A 26,392-nucleotide genomic window follows, 5' to 3' on the forward strand; every position below is an offset into this window, starting at 1 on the left:
ATAATATACCATTGTAGCATTTTACCCAGGAGTATGCTAGGTATCGTTATTTATATTTTATCCATAGAGAGGAGTGATGGGGTAGCTAGAGATATTGACAAATATGCATACTTATGACAAGGTCATTAACTCAACAGGACGGGGTTCTACTTGTTCTACAAACGGGGAGTGGACTACAAAGGACTCAACATGAGTGTCACATCCATGATCTACCACATGACCCAGAGTGTAGAGTGCATCTGCAAGTAAACAATATTTAAGCGCCACACTTACATAATGTCGACCACTTAACTCACTTGAGTACTGAGCTAAGCGCTTTGCACACATATGCATAAATTCATCATCAATCATGACTATATCAAGTATACTACTAGAGCAAACTAGGAAGATAATAAATAGAAACATTGTATTGAAATAGCACAAAGTCGAAATATAAAGGAATACAATGGCTTTACCAGCCTCTAGACGGTGAATCCAAAATCCATAGCAATAGCCCACGCTCTACTTAAATCTTGCTAGCTAGACTACACTAGAACTTTGAAGAATTGGAGCTCTATTCTCTTCTCCCTATAAACCCTAATTTTTTATCTGATCTTGACTTATGCAGTTTTGCCTGAGGGAGGGGGTCAGGGGCTGGTATATATAGGCCAGAGCCTTAATTCTAGGCCCTTGGATCAAATCATCTTGAATAAACAGCGTGGATGCAATCCATAAGGCGGTGGAGAACCAACATATGAAGCTGGCAACTGACTGGTGGGCCCAAGGGCTGGCCAGCCTGTAGGTGGGGCCGACTGGCGGCATCTCACCCCCCGCTTTGGTGTGGTGTCCTCTTGAGTCTTCTAGAATCTTCTGGGGTTGTTTTTGCTATGGATAAGTGCAATTTAATTTGACGATTGGATCCACCTTGATGATTTTTTGAATAAGCCCTACTGAAAACACAGATTCACCAAAACTCATGGAATTTGTTAGTTTAAACCCCTAAACCTATGTTGGTGATTACTTTCATACCCTTATACATGTTATATTGATGGTTTATAATGTTTGTTAACTACCGTCAACAGCTGGACATCCTACGTAGGGATAGACTGCCATGCTAGCCGCTAGAGGAAATACCCTCACCTTGGACGACACCTGCACCTTCCATAATGCAGCCCACTCCTTCTCTTCTTCCCCGGTATTTGATCCGCTAGTCGTGTGCTCTAACTAGGTAGATCTCCTCTCTCTTATGTGCACCAACATTCTATAAGCCGATCTCGCTGTGAATAGCCCTAACTTCTTGTAGTGCCATGCCCAAAAATCACCCTACGCCGAAGTACAGAGAGGGATGATCATGATAACTTTGGCAACCATTAGTAAGAAAAAATCAATCACCAACTGCTTGTCCCACTTCCGAAGAGTCTGATCGATTAACTCACTGACCTTCTGAGGGGGGTCATCTTTGGCATAGCATACTGGCCTCATCAGGCCATCTCTCGGCAGCCAATTTGACAACCAAATATTAGTTTGCTCCCTTGTGCCAATCCTTCTAATCAAACCTTGAACTAGGGTATATCTTCCCTCGATTATTGACCTCCAAGTGCATGAAGGGTCCTTGCCAACTATTGCTTTCAAGAACTCACCCTCTACAAAGTAGATGTCTTTGATAATCTGAGTACTAAGAGCCCCCGGGTCCTGCAGAATTCACCACGCTTGGCGAGCGAGAAGAGCTAAGTTAAATAACTCCATGCCTTGAAAGCCAAGACCACCCATATACTTTGGCATAGTCATATCTTCCCAAACAACCCAGCATGTTCGACGCTTCCCATCTTTACTTCCCCACCAAAAATTGTGTATCAAGCTGTCCACATGCTAACAAAGGCCTCTTGGTAATTTAAAGCAAGACATTGAATAGGTTGGAATTGCCTGCGCCACTGACTTAATAAGCACCTCTTTTCCTCCTGTCGATAGACACTTCTCCATCCAACCTTGAATCCTGCTCCAGATCCTATGTTTTAGATATTTGAACGCCCCATTTGCTATGATACCCACATCCATTGGCATAGCTAGATACTTGTCACTTAACGCTTCAGTGTGTATATCAAGCATCACTTTAATCTCCTCCATCACTTGGATAGTACACCCCTTTGCGAAGTGGATAGATGAATTCTCCATATTTACCATTTGCCTAGAAGCTCGACAATAAAGGTGAAGAGCATCCTTCATCTCCTTCGCATTCTCCCCATTTGCCTTGAAAAATAGAAGACTGTCATCCACAAAGAATAGGTGACTCACCATCAGGCCTGACGGTGCCACCCTAATGCCACTTAAGTTCTATGGCTAAATTCTTGAATTCAACAGGCATGAAAGGCCCTCTGCTGTCAGCAAGAAAAGATAGAGAAATTAGATCTCCTTGACAAATCCCCCATGATGGTATGAAAGTTTCTAACCTTTCACCATTAAACAGCACCGAATAAGTGACTGACATCACCAGCCTCATAACCATGTGCACCCATGTGCTACTAAAACCCAACTTCAACATAATTCTGTGAAGATAATCCCACTCAACGTGATCATATGCCTTCTTCATATCAAGCTTAACCGCACAACACCTATTCTCCCACGCCCTCTTCTTTTTCATCAAATGAAGACATTCAGAGTTTGCCAAGATGTCCGTAATAAGCCTTCCCAGCACAAATGTTGGATGCTCTTCTGAAATAATCTCTGATAAAATGATTTGCAATCTATTAGCCATAGTTTTTTAGGCTATCTTACAAAATTACATTGCACAAGCTAATGGGACGAAACTACCACAATTCTTTTGGTTTCTCCAACTTTGGGATCAAAATAACACAAGTGTTGTTAATCACCGAAGGGTCATCCTCCCCCTTGAAAGGTCCAAATGGCTAGAGGGGGGTGAATAGCCTAATAAAATTTTCTACAAAATACTAGAGCAACTAGTTAGACAATTAGAGAGCAAAGCTTTTTGCTCTAGCTCAACTTTGTGCTGCAAGCCACCTATACCACAATTCTAGTTCACTATGATCTCTATGTCACACTCAAAAGCTAAGTCACTACTCTTACTCTAGTTGAGCTAGCTAGCAAACTAAAACAACTACACTAACTAGTCTAGCTAAACAACTAACCAAGCAAGAGAGGCACTACCACTACATAAAAGTAAAGAATGTAAATACAAAGAGTGGTAGAGGGGTTATACCAGCATGGCAAGTGACTATCAATCAAGAATACCAATGAATACCAAGTGATCAAGGGACAATTGACACACAATTTTTATCCTGAGGTTCACGTGCTTGTCAGCATGCTAGTCCTAGTTGTGAAGGCCGATTCATTTGGTGGTTCATGAGCTAATTGGAACCATGCCAAGCCCAACAAATGGGTGCCACAAGAACCTACACAATATGTGGGCACTCAACTTCATGACCAATCCACTAGAGGTGCTTTTGGTGCATTTTGGGGAATAAGCCCAAGAACCCCTCACAAATCGCCAGGAGATGGCCATGAACAATCACCAACTCATGCCAAGACTCCTCCACTGCTCCAAGCCATCTAGGTGGCAACAACCACCAAGAGTAACAAGAAATTTCATAGCTCACATGATCACTAGTGCCACTAGAAGCTCAAACTCTAAGCAAATGCACTAGAATCACGCCCAAACTCACAAAGGTGATGAATCAATGAAGGAGATGAGTGGGAGGTTGTCGGTTGGGGACCCATGGGATACCCCGCAAGGAAGGGAGAAGGTCTAGTCTAACTAGGATTCTTCCCCTATAATCTTAGTAGTAGTAGTATTCTGTAATCCTACTAGGAACTCTCATTGTAAACCGACTAGGACTCTGGCCTCCTGACTATATAAAGGAGGGCAGGGCTCCTTGGATCGAGTTCAGATAATAATTGTATGACACAACACTTTACGATCAAACCAACGCAAAGGCTAACGCTGACTAGACGTAGGGTTATTACTCGATCAGAGATCGAAGGTCCAAACTAGGATAAATTGACTGTCTCTTGCGTTAACCATTGAGTTCCACATACGCTGAAGCCCGAACATACTACCCGAGGGACCCCCATGGTAGGCTATCGGTGGTCAAACATCGACAGCTGGCACGCTAGGTAGGGGCTTTCGGTGACTTTGCATCCGAGAGCTCGATGGACCTCGACAACATGATCTTCTCAAAGGGATCAACCTTCATCTTTGGTTCATGGATCTACGAGGCAGGCGACGATGGCAAGCTCTAAGGTCATCTCCTCGTAGATTTAGATCATCATCAAGACTTTTCCATTTCGGCGACAACGACAAATCAGCTTGTCGGAAGATTTGCGCAGCTCGTGATGTCCAATCCAACTCAGATTTCGTGACTTCACGCATCCGATTCAAACTCAAGTTCTACTTCTGAGATGAAGTCTTATCCGAGTTCTTTCGGAAAACAGAGTTCTTTTCCGACAAGGCTCTGAGGCACGACGTCAACCTATCAAGGATACAACTCAAAGTTCACTCAAAGCACTTTAAAGAAGTCGGGTACTCTTCCGTTCGGACTCCACAACATGGCAACATCTTATCAGACATGGTCCAAAGGATCCACCAATCCCATGCTTAGAATGCCACTACAAGGAGCCCAGGAAGGTCTCGTCTTAACTATAACATCTCAAGACTACATCATCCACTGGCTAGGTTATGTTCCTAAGGATGGCGGCACCCAACTAGTCGATGATACGACAACAACGACTCTACCCTACCAAGAAGGAGACTCGATCTATGACCTAGAAGCCTCTACTGAAGTTATCAACAACTCTGATAATACAGAAACCAATGCTGATGACAGAACAACTTACGCTCGAGAAGTGTTCATGATTCGCCGTCCTCGATCACCTTTGGTCCCCCCAGAAGCACCCGACGTCAGGTCTTCAGATGAATCCGAAATCCAACATATCACCATTTATCCAGGGGCACGATGGTGAGACTGAGAGTTAGAGGCAAGCTAGAGAGAGAAAGAACAAATTGAAACAAGGACGTCAACGTCGTGCTAAGCAGCAAAAGGAAACTTGGATCAAATATGAGTCAGACCTAGCCAAGTACAATAGAAGAAAATCAGAGCAAGAGGTCGAAGAAGGACGAGCAGCGAATACACCCTACGATAAGATCCGAGATGCACTAGAAGAACTCAGGGCAACTTCATATCCCAATGAAAAACAAGAATAGCTCTGGGACTTCCTTCGATCAACAGTCCTTAGGACGCATGATGGAAGGGCAACATCTCATGAGCAGGAAGATCAAAATCAAAGGAAGTCCGCCTTCGAGAGACTTGGACCAAGTGGAAGTCACAACAGAGAAAGTAGAAGAAATCATAGTCAAAACAACCGAGTCGAACAACCAAGAAAGGCCAGAAGCAAAGCACCTACTCAGACAGCCACGCAAAACTACTCTCACCAAGACAACAGTTGGCAAGAAGGGGGTGCTGAATCAAAATATACAGAAGCCAGAACGCACAATAGATTCCCCTGTTTTGCAAACAGACTTACCTTAATATGACTGCCTCACAAGTTCAAGTCGTCCAACCACTCCAAGTATGATGGCAAGACCGAACCAAGGCAGTGGCTCAGGATTTATTCATAATCGATTGAATTGGTCGGAGGGGACGATGACATCAAGACCTTGTTCTTTCCCATGGCCCTAGAAACCATGCCCCTTCAGTGGTTTGATAAATTGAATCCAGGATCAATCAGAAATTGGGAAGACTTGCAAAGAGCTTTTTATGAAAATTTCGTGGGTATCATTACACACCCAATCACCCACGCAGAGTTAAAAGGACTTAAGCAGAAAGGAGGTGAAAGTCTCAGAAATTACTATCGACGATTTGGCGAACTTCGAGCTCAAGTACATGACATCACCCAACGAGAAGTAATCGAAGCTTTCTCTCACGGAATCATGGCTAGGTGGCAATTTCAAGACTTCTGCAAAGAAAACCCAAGAAACAATGAAGAATTTAGACGAACAGTGGAAAAGATGATTACTGCAAAGGAAAAAACACGAGAAAGATTCCTGGATAGAAACAACCAAGACAACTCGAACAGGCAAAATCATCGAAACAGTAGACAACAGGAAATAAAACGTGGACCAGACAACATTGTAGCAGTGACTAACAAATCAAGGAAGTTTTCCAAGCCCAGAAGTTATGACGACATTGAGAACATGCGTTGCCCCTTGCACCCCAAAGGAAATCACACCATCGGAGATTGCTACACCTTCAAAGATCGATACACAAGGAAAGATAGTAAGGAGAATACCAAAGAAGGCAATCAGAAAAAAAGAAGATGACAACTACGAAGACAAGGGATTCCAAAAATCTAGGGGGACAATAGCAGTAATCTTTGCCGGGGCTCTAGATTCCAGAAGCAAACATCAAGAAAAGCTAGCATTACGAACCATCATGGTAGCAGAACCTGCTACACCAAGATATCTCAATTGGTCATAGTATCCAATCTAATTTTCAAGAGAAGACCAATGGACTAGCATAGGAAACATAGGCCATTAGCCACTGGTTCTAGATCCAACTATTGTCTGTATGACTATTACGAAAGTATTAATCGACGGGGGAGCTAGGTTTCAACATCATTTTTTCAAAAACTCTAAGGAAGATGGGACTACAACTTGCTGGGATGATTACACCAACAAGCACGCCTTTTATGGCATAGTACCCAGCAAGGCAGCAATGCCACTTGGACAAATCACTCTACCGGTTACTTTTGGGACTCCCTCAAACTACCGTACAGACTTTATCAAGTTTGAAGTCATGGACTTCGACTCATCATATCATGCAATCCTCGGGCGACCAGCACTAGCAAAATTTATGGTAATACCGCATTATCCGTACCTGTTGCTTAAGATGCCAGGGCCTAACGGTGTCCTTTCTCTCCGAAGTGATTTGAAGTGCGCCTTTGACTACGATGTTTAGGCAATCCAAATTGCAGCAAAAGCATAGGCCACCGATGGGAGAAAAGAAATAGCCATTGTTGCAGCAGAAATGAGCCCAGAAGAGCTAGAGATACCGGCTAAAAAACCCAGCATCCTAGCACCACCAAAAGAAGCCGACATCAAGCAAATCGACCTGGGCACCGGTGATCCCTCAAAAACAGCAACCATCAGCGCCCACCTATCGACAAAATAGGAACTTGCGCTCACCAACTTTCTTTGGGACAACAAAGATATCTTCGCTTGGAAGCCGGCTAACATGCCAGGGGTCCCAAGAGAGTTGGCTGAGCACAAAATTGATATCAATGAAGGCTCCAAGCCTGTGAAGCAACGACTACGACGATTCTCACCAGACAAGAAGGCAGCAATTAAAAAGGAAATTACAAAACTAATGGCAGCCGGATTCATTAGAGAAATTCTCCATCCAGATTGGCTAGCAAATCCAGTTTTCGTACACAAAAAGAATACGGACGAATGGCGCATGTGTGTCGACTACACAGATCTCAACAAACACTGCCCAAAAGATCCGTTTAGGCTACCATGCATTGATTAGATAGTTGATTCAACAGCAGGGTCTGCCCTATTATCCTTCCTTGATTGCTATTCAGGATATCACCAGATCGCATTAAAGGAACAAGACCAGAGCAAGACATCTTTCATCACTCCATTCGGTGCCTACTGCTACAAAACCATGGCATTCGGACTTGTTGGTGCCACCTACCAAAGAGTTATCTAGACATGCCTCGGTGATCAGATCAGCGAAAATGTAGAAGCATACGTGGATGACATAGTAGTAAAGACAAAGAACCCGGATACACTAATTGAAGACTTAAAGCAAACCTTTGAAAACCTAAAAAGATGGAGGTGGAAATTGAACCCAAACAAGTGTGTATTCAGAGTTCCTTCGGGACAACTACTCGGATTCTTGGTCAGTGATCGCGGAATCGAAGCAAGCGCCAAGTAGATTTGAGCCATAACAAAGATGGGCCCTCCTCGAAGTGTCAAAGATGTGCAGAAACTAACAAGCAGCATGGCGGCCCTCAATCGTTTCATATCAAGGCTGGGCGAAAAAGGGTTACCTTTCTTTAAATTGCTAAAGAAGATAGACAAGTTCGAGTGGACAGAAGAAGCCAATGAAGCTTTCAAGAAGCTCAAGGCATACCTCACCTCCTCACCAGTTCTCACACCTCTAAAGAAATATGAAGACATGATGTTGTACATTGCGGCAACTTCTACTGTGATCAGCACTGCGATTGTCGTAGAAAGAGAAGAAGGACATGTATATAAAGTACAACGCCCCGTATACTACATCAGCGAAGTACTGACAGAATCAAAAATCCAGTACCCACATGTGCAAAAACTACTCTACGCCCTCCTGGTCACTTCACGCAAGCTTCGCCACTATTTTGAAAGCCACAAGATTACTGTGGTGATAGATTTCCCACTCGGAGACATCTTACACAACAGAGACGCAACAGGGTGCATATCTAAGTGGGTAGTTGAACTTGGTGCTCTCAATATCGATTTCACCCCATGAAAGGCAATTAAATCTCAAGCCCTAGCTGATTTTGTTACTGAATGGACAGAAATTCAACAACCTATGTCAAGTACCATCCTTTATCATTGGAAGATGTACTTTGATGGATCACTCAAGCTAGGCGGAGCCAGTGCAGGCGTCCTCCTAATTTCTCCAAATGGAAAGCAACTCAAGTACGTCCTTCAGATATTATGGCAAGCTACAAACAATGAAGTAGAATATGAAGCCCTCATCCATGGGCTACGAGTGGCAATTACCCTCAGAATCAAGCGTTTACTCGTTTACGGTGATTCAGCAGTAGTAATCAATCAAGTCAACAAAGATTGGGACTACCCAAAGAAAACATGGGCGCTTACTATGCTGAAATACGAAAGGTCGAAAAACATTTTCAAGGATTAGAAATTCTACACGTCCTGCGTGATTCGAATATTGCGGTAGACATCCTCGCTAAGCTTGGATCAGACAGGGCGAAGGTCCCACCCGATGTATTCATAGAGGAGTTATAGCCCCCTCTATCAAACAACCCAGTGAGATAACCTCTGAAATCTCAGCCAAAGGCACCCAGATCTTGGTAATCACCACTTCATGGACCCAGATTTTTATTGATTACATCAAAGAAAATAAGTTGCCAGTGGAAAAAGAAGAAGCTACTCGAGTTGTTCGCAGAAGCAAGAATTACGTCATAGTAGGAGACAAGCTCTACAGAAGAGCCGCATCATCTGGAGTACTCCTAAAATGCGTCTCATTTGAAGAGGGCAAAGAGATCCTAGACAAAATACACTCAGGTTGCTGTGCAAATCACACCGCTTCAAGAACACTAGTCGGAAAAGCATTCCGCACCGGTTACTACTGGCCAACCGCTTTGAAAGACGTAGAAGAACTCATCAGAAGATGCAAAGGTTGTCAAATGTTCACAAGACAGGCTCATGTGCCAGCTCACAACCTCATCTGCATCCCACCTACTTGGCCTTTCTCCTGCTAGGGGCTAGATCAAGTAGGACCTCTCAAGAAAGCAAAAGGCAGCTTCGAGTACATCTTCATAGCAATTAACAAGTTCACCAAGTGGATTGAATTCAAACCACTCACAAAATACAGCACAGCCAAAGCAGTCAAGTTCATCCAAGACATTATGCACTGCTTCGGCATGCCCAATTGAATCATCACGGATTTGGGTTCTCCCTTCACAGCCATAGAATTCCAAAGTTGGGCACAGGACTGCGGCTTCAGAATAGATTATGCATCAGTCGCACATCCAGAGGCCAACGGACAGGTCGAAAGGGCAAACGGACTCATACTAGTTGGATTGGATTCAAACCAAGATTGTATGAAGAACTAGTAGACTATGGATCAAAATGGATTGAAGAATTACCCAAGGTCGTATGGGGGCTACGGACTCAAATAAGCAGAGCCACCGGATACTCACCTTTCTTCCTGGTTTATGGATCAGAAGTCGTACTACCTGCAGACTTGATCTAGACATCACCAAGGATAGAACAATACAACGAAGGAGAAGCAGAACACACCCAAAGATTAGAACTCGATAGTACAGAAGAAGTCAGAGTAAACGCTACCCTTCAATCAGCAAGATACCTCCAAGGACTAAGATGCCACTACAACAAGAATACCCAGTCTCGATCATTACAAGTCAGAGACCTAGTACTAAGAAGAATACAAAAAACCAACGGACACCATAAATTACTCAGTCCATGGGAAGGTCCTTTTATTGTCACAAAAGTCACCGGACCGGGCACATACAAATTGATAACTGAAGACGGAAAAGAAGTCAACAATACATGGCACATTAGTCAACTACGAAGATTCTACGCATGAAAACAACTCAAGGGAAAATATATATACAAGCCACAAGAGATCAACGTTCATGATCAACAAAGATAGCGCTCATCAACAACATATGTACTATTGTGACCCATCAATATTCATGATCAATAAAGATGCTTCTTTATCGACAAACATATGTCTTATTATTATAGCTTTCCATGAGTTGTTTCCAATGAACACCCGAACAAAAAAGCAAAATGGCTGAAAAGACGCCTGAGCATACCGGCCGAGAGCAAAAGAGCTGAAAACATGCTTGAGCCCGCCAATGAGGGTAGCTAATAAGCTAACACCCAAACAAAAAAGCAAAATGGCTAAAAAGATGCATGAGCATACCGACCGAGAGCAAAAGAGCTGAAAACATGCTTGAGCCCGCCGATGAGGGTAGCTAATAAGCTAACACCCGAATAAAAAAGCAAAATGGCTAAAAAGACGCCTGAGCATACCGGCCGAGAGCAAAAGAGCTGAAAACATGCTTGAGCCCACCGATGAGGGTAGCTAATAAGCTAACACCCGAACAAAAAAGCAAAATGGCTAAAAAGACGCCTGAGCATACCGGCCAAGAGCAAAAGAGCTGAAAACATGCTTGAGCCCACCGATGAGGGTAGCTAATAAGCTAACACCCAAACCAAAAAGCAAAATGGCTGAAAAAACGCCTGAGCATACCGGTCGAGAGCAAAAGAGCTAAAAAGATGCTTGAGCCCGCTGATGAGGGTAGCTAATAAGCTAACACCCGAACCAAAAAGCAAAACGACTGAAACTAAGCCTGAACATAAATCAGAGCAATTTCAAGACAAGACCCTCTAGCTCCTTATTCCAAATAGCAAGAGGCTCGAGGGCTACACTCAGAAGATCCCAAGAAGCGCTACATGGTTTCGCTCAAGAAAGCACTCGGACTACGCTTGTTCCTGCTCAACAAGACTTGAGGAAAACAAGACGAGGCTTCCAGAGCTCTACCATGAAGTGCTCGGGGGCTTACCGGTCCTAGGATATTTTTGCAACCAGAGATAGGACCAGATGCTGACCACACTCTGAGCTAAGTCAAGAAGAAGAAGCTAGAGATATCCTAAGTCTTTTCAGTACTAACAAGAACACAAAGTTCATCGAGACAACGGTCTATACCAAGTTGTTTACGAATCATAGACGAAAGCCAGACAAGCACTCGACAAATCAAGGAAGTCTGTCAAGACATCAATCTACATATACCGAGTTGTTTACAAGGCTCAAACGAAAGCCAGAAAAGCACTTGCTAGATCAAGAAAGCTTATCAAGACAATGATTTACCAAAGCCGAGTTATTTACGAGACAAAGAAATACAAACAAAGAAGACATCAACAAAAAAGATTCTCCATTTAGTTTTCAAGTATAGTGTTTTGTTACAAGAAGCTAGGATACAAAGGTCGATTACATCAGGCATTGTCATCAGGAGAAGAAACATCAATGTTAAGATTATCTACAATCTTCCTAGCTAAGTCATCGACCTTAGGCTCCAACCTCTCAATAGCATCCAGGTACTCTTGGCTCTTGGCTTCATCGGCAACCTTGGACAAAGGAAAATCTGGAGAAAGAACCCGGACCTGGGCAAGAACGTTCCTAGTGCAAAGGTGGGCACACCTCTTCACGAACTCCTGGAAATGGGTCGGCACTTGGGGAATGAACTGAGCCCAAGAATGACCATCATCTGCTGGAGTCCGAAGAAGGTCGGCTACTGACCAAAAAGACTTCCACAAAGCTTTCCAGTTCTCAGTAGCCATTGCCAACTTGCCAGTCAAGTCCTCAATGATCTTTTGGGCCTGCACAAGATCTCTATCAGCTCCATGTCTAATCAACTTAGCAAGCGTGAGTTCTTCTTCAGCTCGAGTAATTACCTCCTCAGCCTTATTATGGTTAGTGCGAATGAGTGTCTTCATCTCCTCGATGCCCTCCAAGAGCTTCTGCTTTTCAACTCGGAGAGCTAGACCAAGCAACAAAAGACAAGTTAGCAGAAAGGCAAATTTGAATACAAAGGGAAGTGAAAAAGAACTCGCGATACCGTGGCACTCTTTCTTCATGGCCTCCACATTTTTCGAGGCCTCCCAGGCAGCTACATCCCTCTACTTTTCCACCTCAACTACCTAGGCATGGAGAGCCTTCTCCTCATTCTAATGCATCTGATGCTTAGTCTCTAGCTCAGCCCGATAGAGGTCAAGCTCCGCCTTCAAGGTACTCACCTCAGAAGACAACTTTTTCTCGTTTTTAGACGAGAAAAAGAAGCCGGTATGATCATGAGAAAAAGACTGAGCAAAAAGAAAGAAAAACAAGAAATAAGGACAGGAGAAAACATGAACACCCAAAGAAAGAAGTTCAGAAAATCTTACCTAGAGCCTTTCCCCTAAAAGAAGTCACAAGGGTCGACAAGCTTCCCCAGACGGCGGTTAGCTCCGACAATCAATGAGTGGCATCAAACTGCTGCACCACGTCATCATCCAAAGGCAGACCACCAAAGGCAAGAAGAGGAGAAGGGGAAGCCGGCCAAGGCGAAGAAGGCACGACCAAGGCAATCTCCTAGGAAGCCACGGTCAATCCCCCAGATGAACCCACCGCAATGGCCACGGTCACCTCGGGAGCCGGCAAATCAGTAGCTGCGGACTCTGTCCCCCTCACAGCCACCTCGGCGACCATGCGTTCCGAGTCCTATGACTCAGTATGCAAGGGCGCACCAGAGGTTTGACAAGAAGTCAACTAGAGGCTCGAGGAAGACGAAGACCTAAAAGTTGACAAGGAAACTCATCAAAAAGAATAAGAAAAAAGGGGAACAGAAGCAAAGAAATAAAACCAGAATGCGCTCACTCAGCTATCTTCTTCTTCATGAAACCAAAAGAAGACCTTGTAGGGGGAACCACAGTGGCAAAAACATCACCGCCACCCTGCGACAGGAGCGGCGTAGCCGGTACCGGAGCCCTAGAAGAGCTCGATACCGGAGCTATAGAAGAACTTGGTGTCGGAGCCCTAGAAGAACTAGTACCCGACGACCGCTTACTACAAAGAAATCAAGACCAAAGTTAGAACAAAGGAGGGATTCAACATAGGAAAACAAGAAAAGAACTCACCGACGCGCGACAAGAGGCACATCATCAGCCTCATCTTCCTCACTCTCAACCAAGGCCACCACGGCTCCAGCTAAAAAAGGACAAAAGTACGTGGTCAAAGATAAAAACAAACAGCAAAAGGACAAAGTGTATTAATATGCTCACCTAAGAGCATGCTAGCTATGACTGGAGTACCTGGACGAGTACTCAACTGGTGAGACTTCTTGGCAGTAGATGGAGCAGAAGAAGAACTATCCGCTTGCCCCCTCTTTCCGAAAGTACGAGGAGCTCGAGGAACTATACCAGAAACATACTCTTCATATATGTTAGAAAATGCAGAAGAAACACTAGGAAGCATCATGGTAGTTTGAAACTTACTGGTCAAGGACGCCCCAGCAAGACTACCCCCAGCATCCACATTTGTAGGGAGATCATCAAGGGGAATTGGATCAGTGAAATTACGCCCCAATTCCTATAAAAGAGTAAAACAACAAGACAAGGAAGATTAAGCAAAAGTGGATACAACGAAAGAGAATCAAAAGTACCCGCATAAAGAAAAGAACAACTCACAGCAGGGGGTGGGTTCTTAGCGCTGTACTCAAGGACAGCAAGCGGAACGACGCTTACTCCTTTTAGCATCTTCTAGAGACGCTCGAGCACCTCCTCGTTGATCAACTCAAGGGCAGGGACCATACAAGAAGGGTCCTCTGCCCTAGAGTACTCAAAACCATAATGTTCACGCTCCTTCAAAGGTTGAACTCAGCGACAAAGAAAACATGAAATAATCCCAAAGCCGGTCAAGCCTTGCTGTTTCAGAGTGCAAATCTTCTTGAGAAAAGGCTTGATCGTCTAGACCTCAGCAGTCGTCACTGGGTTCTTTTCCCATCGGTCATTAACCAAGGGACCAGACCCGGAGTGAACAGAAAGAGGAGGAATCAAGTTGGCAGCATAAAACCAGTCAGCATGCCAATCTCTTATAGAATCAACCAGGTCATAGTTAAAGAATTTACTTCTAAAACCCTAGTGAAACTGAATCCCACAGCCACCAAGAACGCTGGTGTCATCGTAGTGAGGTTAGGGCTTTAGACAAAAGAAGTAACGAAAGAGGGAAAGAGAAGGAGGAATTCCAAGGAAGGTTTCATAGAGATGAACAAAGATAGAAAGATGGAGAACAGCATTGAGAGCAAGATGATTTAGGCTAATCCCAAAATAGCCAAGAAACCGATGAAGAAAAGCAGAAGCCGGGAGGCAAAGTCCAGCATGGATAAAGGAGACAAAAAGAATAATCTCACCAGGACCTGGAGCAGGGACCCGATGCTCACCTAGAGCCCTCCATTCAGTAATGTCCTTGCTCTGGATTAGACCATCGCCAACAAGCTCACGAAGCTGGTCTTCAGTCATTGTCGGAGCCGGCCAAACCTTCTAGGCAGCCCTCATGGCCATGAACTCTTGGTTCTCGATCACGGAAAGTGATGATTCTTCGTCCACAAAGGCTGCCTGGGACTTGCTCGTGGCTTTCTTCCTACCCATGTACTAGTGGTAGCAAAAAGGAACTAGGGAAAGAGAAGGCTCGGACGGCAGCACTCAGATGATGACGACAATGGCAACGGCGGACTTGCGAAGGCTAGGGTTTTCTAGACAAAGGTAGGGTACCAAAGAAAAGGAGGAGAAAGGCCTTTAAATAGATTTTACACCGGTTAAAACGCGGCCCACCAGGCCCGTTTTAACATGGCATGAGGACACAACGGTCCATTTACCAACACAGCTAAAATGATAGACGGCTCAAATCCACACAATGGTATAGTTCAACGGGCCGATTTCAGACTTATCCATCTAGCACCACTGTGGAATTATCATATTACCACAAAAAGAACTCATCAACAATAAAGCAAAGAAGGGTTATCTCACAAGGAGCGCAATAACCCGGTCCTCATAGAAAGAACTCAAAAATCTCATCAACAACTGAGACATCAGGAAAATAAAGAATTACAATTTAGAAGACAAGATTCTTTCCATTATAACTGGTTTCAAAAATAGAAGATTACACATCTTACAAGACCTAATGAACTCGGTACCATGAAAAGCAAAGTAGCAAAGAGGAACCCAGACATGGCTAGGCTCTAGAACGACTACGTGTTCCAAATTGTTACTCGAAAGGACAAACCGCCCTAGGCTACACTATTTTGTTCAAAGGACGGACGTAGTGCATCCAAGGTAGAAATCAACAGCACGGCAGGACAACATGGAGTAGAGAAGGCCGGCAGGCATCTGTCTACCCAAGTCCGATGTAATGCTGGATATGATGCTGATCTGCACTAGACAGTCTCAGGGCAAGCGACTAAGCCTGGGCAAAATACCCGATACCCATTACCCGTACCCAAATTACCCGAACCCGAGGTACCCGATCCTAAATTCGGATAGCGATTTTGATTACCCGAAATTAGTTTGGGTAATTCGGGTAATATCCCCTGGTACCCAAACTACCCGAACTACCCAAAGATTTGTTTTGTCTTTGTATTCATCATGTGTTGTTAGCTGAACCATTTAACTTATCACTTTATTAGAATATAATTCTCTCTATTTGAATGAGTGACTGTAATATATTATTCTCTACAAATTGCTATTGAAATTCTATACAAATTGCTGCTGAAATTATGTATAGATCGCTATTGAAATTTAGTGTAGTTTGTTGTTTTCTGTAAATTTGGGTATATCGGGTAATACCCGAACCCGAACCCGAATTATCGGGTACCCGAATTTGTGGGTAGTGTTTTTTCAGGGGTAATATCGGGTAGCAATTTTTATTACCCGAATTACCCGACCCAAAAAAATCAGGTAACCCGAACGCCCAGGCTTACAAGCGATGAGGATCAACCCAGAACTACCAGATGAAGGATCGCATCCCACATCACAAGACTCCCTCCAACTACCACCACACACTTCCAAGTACAATGCTGCTATAGGATTAGCCTACCTCTAATCCCTATCACAAGACTCCCTCCAGCTATGGCAAGACACACAAGAACTGCAAAATACGCCTAGGGGTTGCTCTACTTCATAAACTACCATATTCATGACTACAGAGACTTCAGAACAAGCAACAAAATGCTCAATGAATCAAAACAACACTCCAGGAGGGTATTTATAAAACGAAGGAGCGGTGCACATGGACCAGGAGCACCAATGAAACAAGCCTAACAAAGGACACAGTGAAAAGATAGAATTCAATGAAAGAGGACTCAGGCGTGAAGGAACAATACTCAAAGACAAGCATATTCGAAAGGATATACCAACACTGTACAACTCATGAACAAACAGTATTTACACTCAACCACCACCATACAACTACATCTGACAATAGCAGACTACCAGAGAATATGCTAAGACCCTACATCCGAGTTCTTCCTGAACAAAACAACCCGGATACATGCTCGGGGGCTGTAACAGGAGAGGTTTTCAATTCTTTCGAACAACTCAGATTCAAGACCCTCCAACTTTTTGTTCCAAATAGCAAGAGGCTCAGGGGCTACACTCAGTGAGTGCACTTTTTCCTTCAAAAAAGTGCACGTCACCAAGAGGACTACTTCAAGACAACAGTTTTTCAAACGACATAAGATTCAAGACCCTCCAACTTTTTGTTCCAAATAGCAAGAGGCTCAGGGGCTACACTCAGTGAGTGCACTTTTTCCTTCAAAAAAGTGCACATCACTCAGAAGACTTCTTCAAGACAGACGATTTCAAGGCCACACGATAAAAAGAACCTAGACATAATTATATCCGAGCTCTTTTCGACAAAAAGAACCCAAAAATAGCTATATCTGAGCTCTTTTCGACAAAGAACCCGGGTACACGCTCGGGAGCCCTTCGACGAAGAATCAAGGCGATTTCAAGAAAAGACCCTCAAGCTCCTTGTGCCAAACAGCAAGAGGCTTGGGGGCTACATCCAAATGGGAGTACTTTTTTCTTCAAAAAGGTACACACCACGCGAAGTTCTCATGAAGCGCTACATGGTTTCGCTCAAGAAAGCACTCGGACGATGCTTGTTCCTGCTCGACAAGACCTGAAAGAGCAAGACAAGCCTTCTAGAACTCAACTATGAAGTGCTCGGGGGCTTGTTGGTTTGGGACCCACGGGATACCCCGTAAGGAAGGGAGAAGATCTAGTCTAAATAGGATTCTTCCCCTGTAATCTTAGTAGTAGTAGTATTCTGTAATCCTACTAGGAACTCTCATTGTAAACCAACTAGGACTCTAGCCTCCTGACTATATAAAGGAGGGCAGGGCTCCTTGGATTGAGAGTTCAGATAACAATTGTATGACACAACACTTTACGATCAAACCAACGCAAAGGCTAACGCTGACTGGACATAGGGCTATTACTCGATCAAAGATCGAGGGTCCAAACCAGGATAAATCGACTATCTCTTGCGTTAACCATTGAGTTCCGCATACGCTGAAGCCCAAACATACTGCCCCAGGGACCCCCATGGTAGGCTATCGGTGGTCAAACATCGACAGAGGTGTTTGGCTTAGCTCATAAGGATGTATCAATGATCAAAATGTCCATGTGGGTGAGCTAGAGCCATCCAACACTTATTTATATAGCCCCCAAAGGTTACATACCTGTTGGCCCTCTTATCCCAACTTCTAGCACTGACTGAACTCGTTCGGTCGCAGCGTTCGGTCACTCCCCGAGCGCCACATGTAGTGACCGTTTGAAATTAGACATTGGGTGCCAATGGAGCCCAATGCGCACGTGCCCTGCACCTTCGGACTAGAATGGTAGGTCCCCTAACTAGACTTAGCCAAAGCTAGAGTCTAGTGTGATCCAAAGAGATTCCAAAGAGGTCTTTTGGAGCCTAACCGGCCAAAGCTAGAGTCCAGTCACGCCAGCTACCCTGATGGAGCCTAGGGTTTGTTACCGAACATGTCTGGTCCACCCGAGAACAGTGTCTAGTCATGGCAGTGACCCTCTATCTCTTCCCAATTCTCATCCCTTGTGCAAATGTGTCTACTCCACCTAGTTTCATCACTTGTGCACATGAGTTAGCGTTTCACAAACATGTTTTCCAAGGGATGTCCTAATGCAAATGCATGGAGTTAATTCACCTAGTGGAACTTAGATAACCATATTTGCTTCGAGATCACCCCTCTTAATAGTACGACTATCTATCATAAACCCAATCACACCCTCCATGTCATCTTGATTGGCAAAACCAAAATGGCCCTATCAAATATACCTTTGCCTTGAGCCCATTTTGTTTTCTCTTTCCTCTTTTCCAAGTTGGAGCACTTGATCTTCAATTGACTTAATCATGCCCCACATCCTATGCCTCTCCCTACCCATGCTTCACCATAAACACAAGTGATCTGCCATGCATTCTCCCCGTTCTCTGTAATAATTGTGTCAATGTGAAACTGAGAGTACGATAAAATCTCCACTCTTGTATTATTGTTCCAAAAAATACTCAGACCACCACTGTGACCTGCACTACTAATAGAAAAAGAACAATCAAAGCCAAGAGTACATTCTAAATTTTCTACCCTTTCTTTGTGTACTTGAGTTTCAAGAACACAAAGCACGGTCAAAGCAACTCACCTCGTAAGATCACGAAGCTCTTTACTATCGCAGCGTTGCCCAAACCGTGATAGTTCTAGCTTAACGGTACTCCTCCTTAGAGCCTGCCATAGATTTGCTTGTGCTACTCTCCTCCCCATGCACCTCAAGCTTCTTCATCCTCTTCTTGTTTTATGGAGAGACATAGATAGGAGGCGGAGGGGGGACCCCCTCATTCTCTACACCCTTTGGGATGACCTCCAAGTTCAGCTACTTCTTTGTCATTGGCTCCTCTCTCCCGATCACCTCCTTTCCTACCTCCTTGCTCTCCTTTAGAAGGCTAGAAGCAGTATCATCCATCTCCTTGTCATTGTCCTTATCATCACGATCATCATCCCTCGATGTTCTCTTGCGAGACCCCAAGCTATTATCGCCCTTGTTCTTCTCCTTCCACAAACCTCCGCACAATGCTCTAGTCCAACCACCATGGCCTCTTCCTCTGCCATGCTCCGCCGCTCGAGCACGATCAGTTGGTCCACCTCTCCCCATGTCCAGCACCATCCCTCAACACCTCACGGTCACCCAGAAAAGAAGAAAGAAACCTCGGGGTGCCTAGGTGCCAAGTATCTACCTCTGCAATCATCTAGCTTCCAAAATGAAGATCCTTCTCCATGTACTCCCCTGCACCACACTCGAAGTGGACATGGCCCATCAGTCCTCAATGAGCACAGAGGCGAGGAAGCTTCTCATACTTTACTTGGAGCAAAATTATGGTCTGTGCTTCTTGAGCAAGAGCTACCACCCTAATCAAGGGTTTAGCCACCATTAGCTTCACCCAAACACAATGAAAAATCCCCAACCTTGAGGGCACCGACCTCATCTCCACTTCCTGCACATCCCCACCTTCACCGCAAGTTGCTTCATGATATCCTCAGTGAGAAAAAGTGGAGTATCTTATGGATTTGAATCCAACTCAGCACCTTATGCGAAATCACTTTGGGAATCATTGTCAATCCGTTAAACTCCTCCAACATTAGTGCATAGCCCTTGAAAATCTAGGGACCCTCTTCCATGATTTGCTTCCAATTGCCCAAGCAAAACGCCTGGATCATGAACAAGTTCTTCCCGATAGATCAGAAAGACACCTCTCTTGTTGGGTTCCATGTCGATGTGTCGACAACAGCGAGGTCACGCTAAAGTCCTTTGATGGCAGGAGCCTCGCTGCTGCCATCCACTTCACTGCTGAGAGGTTGTCCCGGTCTGCCTTCACTAGCACCACGCCGTCCTCCTCCTTGCTTAGTTGGAGTTTGCTGAGTAGTTCACCCACCTCTAGCTCTGCCCTAGACGCCCCCATCTTCGAGCTCTCAGCCGCCATTAACCAGGCCTTTCCTCCGCACATGACCTTGCCACGAAACCCAAGCTGATGCTTTGCGCCAAGGCCAGGAAGGTGAGCTAGGTCACCCCTTTGATCAGCCCAAGCGCGCCGCACCAGAGGGGAACGTCGCGAGGTCACCATACGGGAACAAGAACCCTCGTCGCCGGTATCACCGCCGAGGTCTCCAACCCTAGGTCATAAGTCTTGCTGCCTAGATATACTTAATATATGTGTGTGTGTGTGTGTGTGTGTGTGTGTGTGTGTGTGTGTGTGTGTGTGTGTGTGTGTGTGTGTGTGTGTGTGTGTGTGTGTGTGTGTGTGTGTGTGTGTGTGTGTGTGTGTGTCTTTAATAGTCTAGCTCCTCCTAATTCAGCCAAGACATTAAGTGTATTTGAGGACCAGTTAGATACAACCCATTTAGACTTAGCCCCTCTCCATCCATATGCTTCAATTTGTCTCATGATGTCACAAGTTGAATGCAAAGCATCGCTGCGACTGTTCATATTCTTCGATTCAACTCTTCGCGCTCAGCGAGTCCACATCTGGCGTCTCTGCACCTTCGCCACTCGCCCAAGCTCGGAGATGGGAGAGACACCGTGTGCGCCCATGCAGCCGTGCGCTCCTGTCATCTGTGCCGTTGCTGCCTGCCGCATTGCACAGCTTGCTAACTACACTACCGGAGACCGGCTCTTTGCCGAGTGCCAAGTGGTTTGCCGAGTGTTGTTTTCGGGCACTCGGCAAAGATGCCTTTGCCGAGTGTTTTTTTTTGACACTCGGCAAAGAAGCTCTTTGCCGAGTGTGTTTTTTTGACACTCGGCAAAGAAGATTCTTTGCCGAGTGTTTTTTTTTGGCACTCGGCAAAGAAGCTCTTTGCCGAGTGTTTTTTTTTTACACTCGACAAAGAAAATTTCAAAGCACATTTTGAAGTAGTAAATTAATTCAAATGAAAAGGTTTTCAACTACAAAGTTGTATAACTCATCAAGATGTACAATGTTTATTTTGGTCTTTTCTTCATATGACAAAGTGAAAGTAAATTTGTTTACAAATCTAACATATCTCTCTTGTAGTTTATGAAACTACAAGAGAGATATATAAGATTTGTGAACAATGTTAGAACGACCATGTCGAATGAATAGATGACTAAACAATCAAAATAAACTTTGTATATCAAAAAAGTTATGAAACTTTGTAATTGGCAACTTTTTGATTTGAAATCATCTTGTCATGCAAAACTGTGTTTGAATTTCAAAATTTTAAAATTTGAACTTTTCAAACGACCTCGGATGGAAAAACAACCAAAATAAACTCTGTAGATCTCGAAAAGTTATGAAACATTGTAGTTGGCAACTTTTTGATTTGAAATCATCTTGTCATGCAAAACTGCGTTTGAATTTCAAAATTTTGAAATTCAAATTTTGCAAAAACGACCTCAGATGGAAAAACTTCCTAAACTAAAAGTGTAGATCTCAAAAAGTTATGAAACTTTGTAGTTTACAACTTTTTTATTTGAATTCATTTAGGGTCTTAAACAAGCAATTTACACTCGATTTAGTATAATACGTTGGGAACTAAAACGGAATTCAGACATAAGTAACAGTGTGGTATAGTGGTAGAGGAGGCTCGCGCATAGGGGAGGTCACGGGTTCGAATCCCGTCGGCCGCGTTGCTGCGAATTTTACGTGAAAAATGCCGGAGATGGGCGGGCGCCGGCCGGTGGGGGCCTCCACCGATTAAAAAAAAATCCATTTTTTTCCATTTTTTCGGGTTTTTTTTCGGTTCCAACTTTGCCGAGTGTCGGGCACTCGGCAAGTTGCCGAGTGCCCGACAAAAAACACTCGACAAAGACACCTTTGCCGACCCATTTTTTACCAAGTGCAGCACTCGGCAAAGCCACTGAGTCCGGTAGTGCTAGTAAGGTGCTATACTACTACTAGCCTGCTCTCTCATTATTTTAGTAATTCTGGTCCGGCCGATTATCTAATCAATAATCATTATCTAAATTCCCTTTCTGATTTTAGATATAATAGTAAAAAGAGAGACCATTCATAGTTTTCTCAAGCCGGTTGATTCAAATGCTAATTGTATTGAAGCCATTAGAAGCCGATTATCAGAACACATGTCAGAGGCGATGACAAAAGTAATGGCTTCAACACTCCTCCGATCCCTTGCTGGGTTTCATGCCGACAATCATAGCTTTTCCTGAGGTTCATGGAAGGCGCGACATAATTGACAAAAGTGGAAACATTCTCCAGGGTTAGTGCGTTTTGTGTCACACCGTTATTCAGAACACATAGCTGCTGCCTGCAGCTTCTGCAAGCATTTGCTAATTGGGAATATCTTCTGCTTCATTTTTCTGCTGCAAGAACTGTCATTGACGACAACATTATTAATAGTATCTAGCTAAGTTCATGTTGGGACCTTGGTTCACATTGTTTTCAAGAGCACTGTTGTCAGTTATTGAGTGTCTGAATATTTTCTTGTCAGAGAACGAGTCTGCCCATCCGTTATCATGTCCTTTATGATGAGAACCATTTTACAGTTGATGCACTCTGGTCATTGACCAACAACCATTGTTATACGTAAGCCCAACTCTCCTCTCACTTGTGATAACCATATCTCCCTCTAACTCTTAGATTTACCTAACATATGTCCTGCTAATTGGTGAAATGCAGCTATGCTCGTTGCAACCGTGCAGTGTTAATGAGTAAGTTCCTTTTATTGGATGTCATCTCCTGTTTCCCGTCTTAATTTACTCAGTTGAAGCTTGATTCATAGGCCCTCTTATAATCCGTCTTTTTCAGCTTGTTTTTTCAGCCGGAACAGTATTTTTCTATCACAATAAATCAATCGGAACAGTGTTTCAGCTTTTTTTTCAGCGAAGCGAACGGGGCCATAGATATAAATCTCTCTCTGTGTGTGCGCACGCGCGTGTGCCCGTGTTGTGTGACAATGGAACGTCAGTATCTAATTATCACAATGGGCAACATGTTCTTTCAAAATTGATTCGTTTGTTTATATTAATTCATTAAATGCTGAATAAATATATTGTTATTGCACTTCTCTGCAAAAGTGATCTGAATTTTTAGTGAATGGAATAACCAACCACATTGTCATGATTCCTAAACTATCTCCTTATCTGCTGGATTCTATATTTAATAATACCGTTTGCCCTGAACTATCATATCAACAAACTACATTCTTGCATGATGTGTCATCTCCTTGTTTTCTTTTATGTTGTAGACAATAAATAATTCGTTAATGATCAGCACTGATGGGAACTCTTTTCTTTCCAGGACTGGCACCCTACTGTGCCCACCTTACCGCATTCCATGCGCTCTCCTACATGGAAGGAGAAAGCTCATATGGCTCAACAACTGGCATCAGCAGGAAAACTGCAGTAGCAAATGAGGATGCCGCCAGAAAGAATTGCGGCTTTTCGGATAAGGATGATGTTGAAGGTCACATTGCAAACTTCTAGAAGCTTCTACACCTCTCTTGATGCTAGATATTTGGCATAAAGATACTAGATATTATCACCATAGAAAATTAGAATAATATAGAACATAGATATTTATCTTGGAACTATCTAGAAAGGGGGACACATGTCATCCTCTTATGAGCCCCCATAGCCCATGAATAGAGGCACCCCTCCTTGACATGCTATACCATCCAAGAGCATGGTAGATGTGAGGAGGGTGATATATGCTAGGATAGCCACTTAAAGGTGTGTGTTCTTGTGTAACTCTTTGGCATAGTAATAAAGAGTGTTTCTCTTGTATAAGTGCTAGTCTCCCAGTTACACCATATAATATGTAGCTACTAGTGCATAAGTTGTGATCCATCGAAGGTTGGTTCTTCCACCTGGAAGTCAGATTCATTGTAGGTTGGCTCTAGCACCCGGAAGGGAGAAGGCGGCTCTACCATCAAAAGGACCCGCTGAAAGCTCTAGATTGGTTTTGGTGAATAGATGAAACCCTAAGTGCTAACCTAGTTCATCAAAGTGATTATGAGATAGGTAGCACTACTCCAAGTGGTGAAGCAAATGAAGATCATGACATGATGATGGTGATGCCATGGTGATGATCAAGTGTTTGGACTTGGAGAAGAAGAAAGAAAAACAAAAAGCTCAAGGCAAAGGTGAAATTGATAGGATCTTTTCTGTTTAGTGATCGAGACACTTAGCGAGTGTGATCACATTTAGGATCGATAGTCGTAATATTAAGAGGGGTGAAACTCGTATTGAAATGCGGTTATCAAAGTGCCACTAGATGCTCTAACTCATTGCATATGTATTTAGGATCTAGTGGAGTGCTAACACCCTTGAAAATGTTTGTGAAAATATGCTAACACACATGCACAAAGGTGATACACATTGTGTTTAGCACTTGGGAGCAAGAGTTCGAAACTTCACCAGCGGAGTGTCCACCCATACAGAAAAGACAGGGTTTCACAGAGTGCACCGGACGCTGGTCAAGCAGTGATCGGACGCTGGGTCCTGCGTCCAGTCAGTGGCGCGCAGTGAAGGCCGCCCTCGGTCTCTTGACCGGACACAGGCGACCAGACTCTGGCTAAACACTGTTCAGCATCCGGTCCTGCTGATGTGGCAGCGCACAGAGAAGACCGTGAGTGACCGAACGCTGGGTGAGTCCGGTCGGGCTTGACCGGACGCATCCGGTCACGAATTTCCACCTCTGGAACCTTACTGGAAGTGACCAAACACTAGGGTCCTACGTCCGATCGGGCTTGACCAGACGCTGAAAGCTCTAGTTTGGTTTTGGTAAATTGATGAAACCCTAAGTGCTAACCTAGTTTATCAAAGTGATTATGAGATAGGAAGCACTACTCCAAGTGGTGAAGCAAATGAAGATCATGATATCATGATGGTGATGCCATGGTAATGATCAAGTGCTTGGACTTGGAAAAGAAGAAAGAGAAAAACAAAAAGCTCAAAGCAAAGGTGAAAATTGTTAGGAGCTTTTTGGTTTAGTGATCGAGACACTTAGAGAGTGTGATCACATTTAGGATCGTTAGTCGTACTATTAAGAGAGGTGAAACTCGTATTGAAAAGCGGCTATCAAAGTGCCACTAGATGCTCTAACTCATTGCATTTGCATTTAGGATCTAGTGGAGTGCTAACACCCTTGAAAATGTTTGTGAAAAAATGCTAACACATGTGTACAAGGTGATACACTTGGTGGTTGGCACATTTGAGCAAGGGTGAAGAAGATAGAGATGAAAAGGAGTTAGTCGCGTTGATCACAGAGTGACTAGACGCGTCCGGTATGGCGACCGGACACGTCCGGTATATGGCTCCGTACTAAATTATAGAAGAGCGACCGAATACGTCCAGTGTGAATCAGCGAAGTCGATGCTTAGTGTAACAGTCGATCGGACGCTGGGAGCGTCTGGTTCGGAGTGACCAAACATGTCCGATCGGCCCTAGGAGCTTACTGGACTCGATCGGACGTTGTGGCTCAGCGTCCAGTCATTTTCTAACAGCGCATCCGGTCACAAATTGAAAATGGTAGCAATGGCTACTTCATTTTAAACTGGACATGTGGCGATTAGATAGCAATCGGATGTGTCCGGTTGCCCTACTGGACGCGTCCGGTATACACAACCGGTGTGTCCGGTGCTCATGACCTGCATGTCTGGTCGATGCGTAGTCAGCCCAATAATTGAGCCAACAGCTCTATTGATTGGGGGTGTCTATAAATCCTGTTTGGACGGCTCTAGCTCAATCTCTTGGCCATTTACATTGACATATCAACCTTGTGAGCTTAGCCAAAGCCCTCCCACTCATCTCCATCATAGATTCAACATCTTTGTGAGATTGGGAGTGAATCAAAGTGCACTGCTTGAGTGTTTGCATCTAGAGGCACTTGGTGTTCGTGTTTCACTGTGGGATTCGCTTGTTACTCTTGGTGGTTGCCGCCACCTAGATGGCTTGTAGCAGCGAGGATCATCGAGTGGAGGTTGGTGATTGTCTCCAGCTCCGATCATGGTGATTGTGAGGGGTTCTTGACCTTTCCCCGGTGGAAAGCCAAAAGGTACT

The sequence above is a fragment of the Miscanthus floridulus genome, chromosome 6 (genome assembly GCF_019320115.1).
Source record: "Miscanthus floridulus cultivar M001 chromosome 6, ASM1932011v1, whole genome shotgun sequence".
In the NCBI taxonomy this organism is placed as follows: domain Eukaryota; kingdom Viridiplantae; phylum Streptophyta; class Magnoliopsida; order Poales; family Poaceae; genus Miscanthus; species Miscanthus floridulus.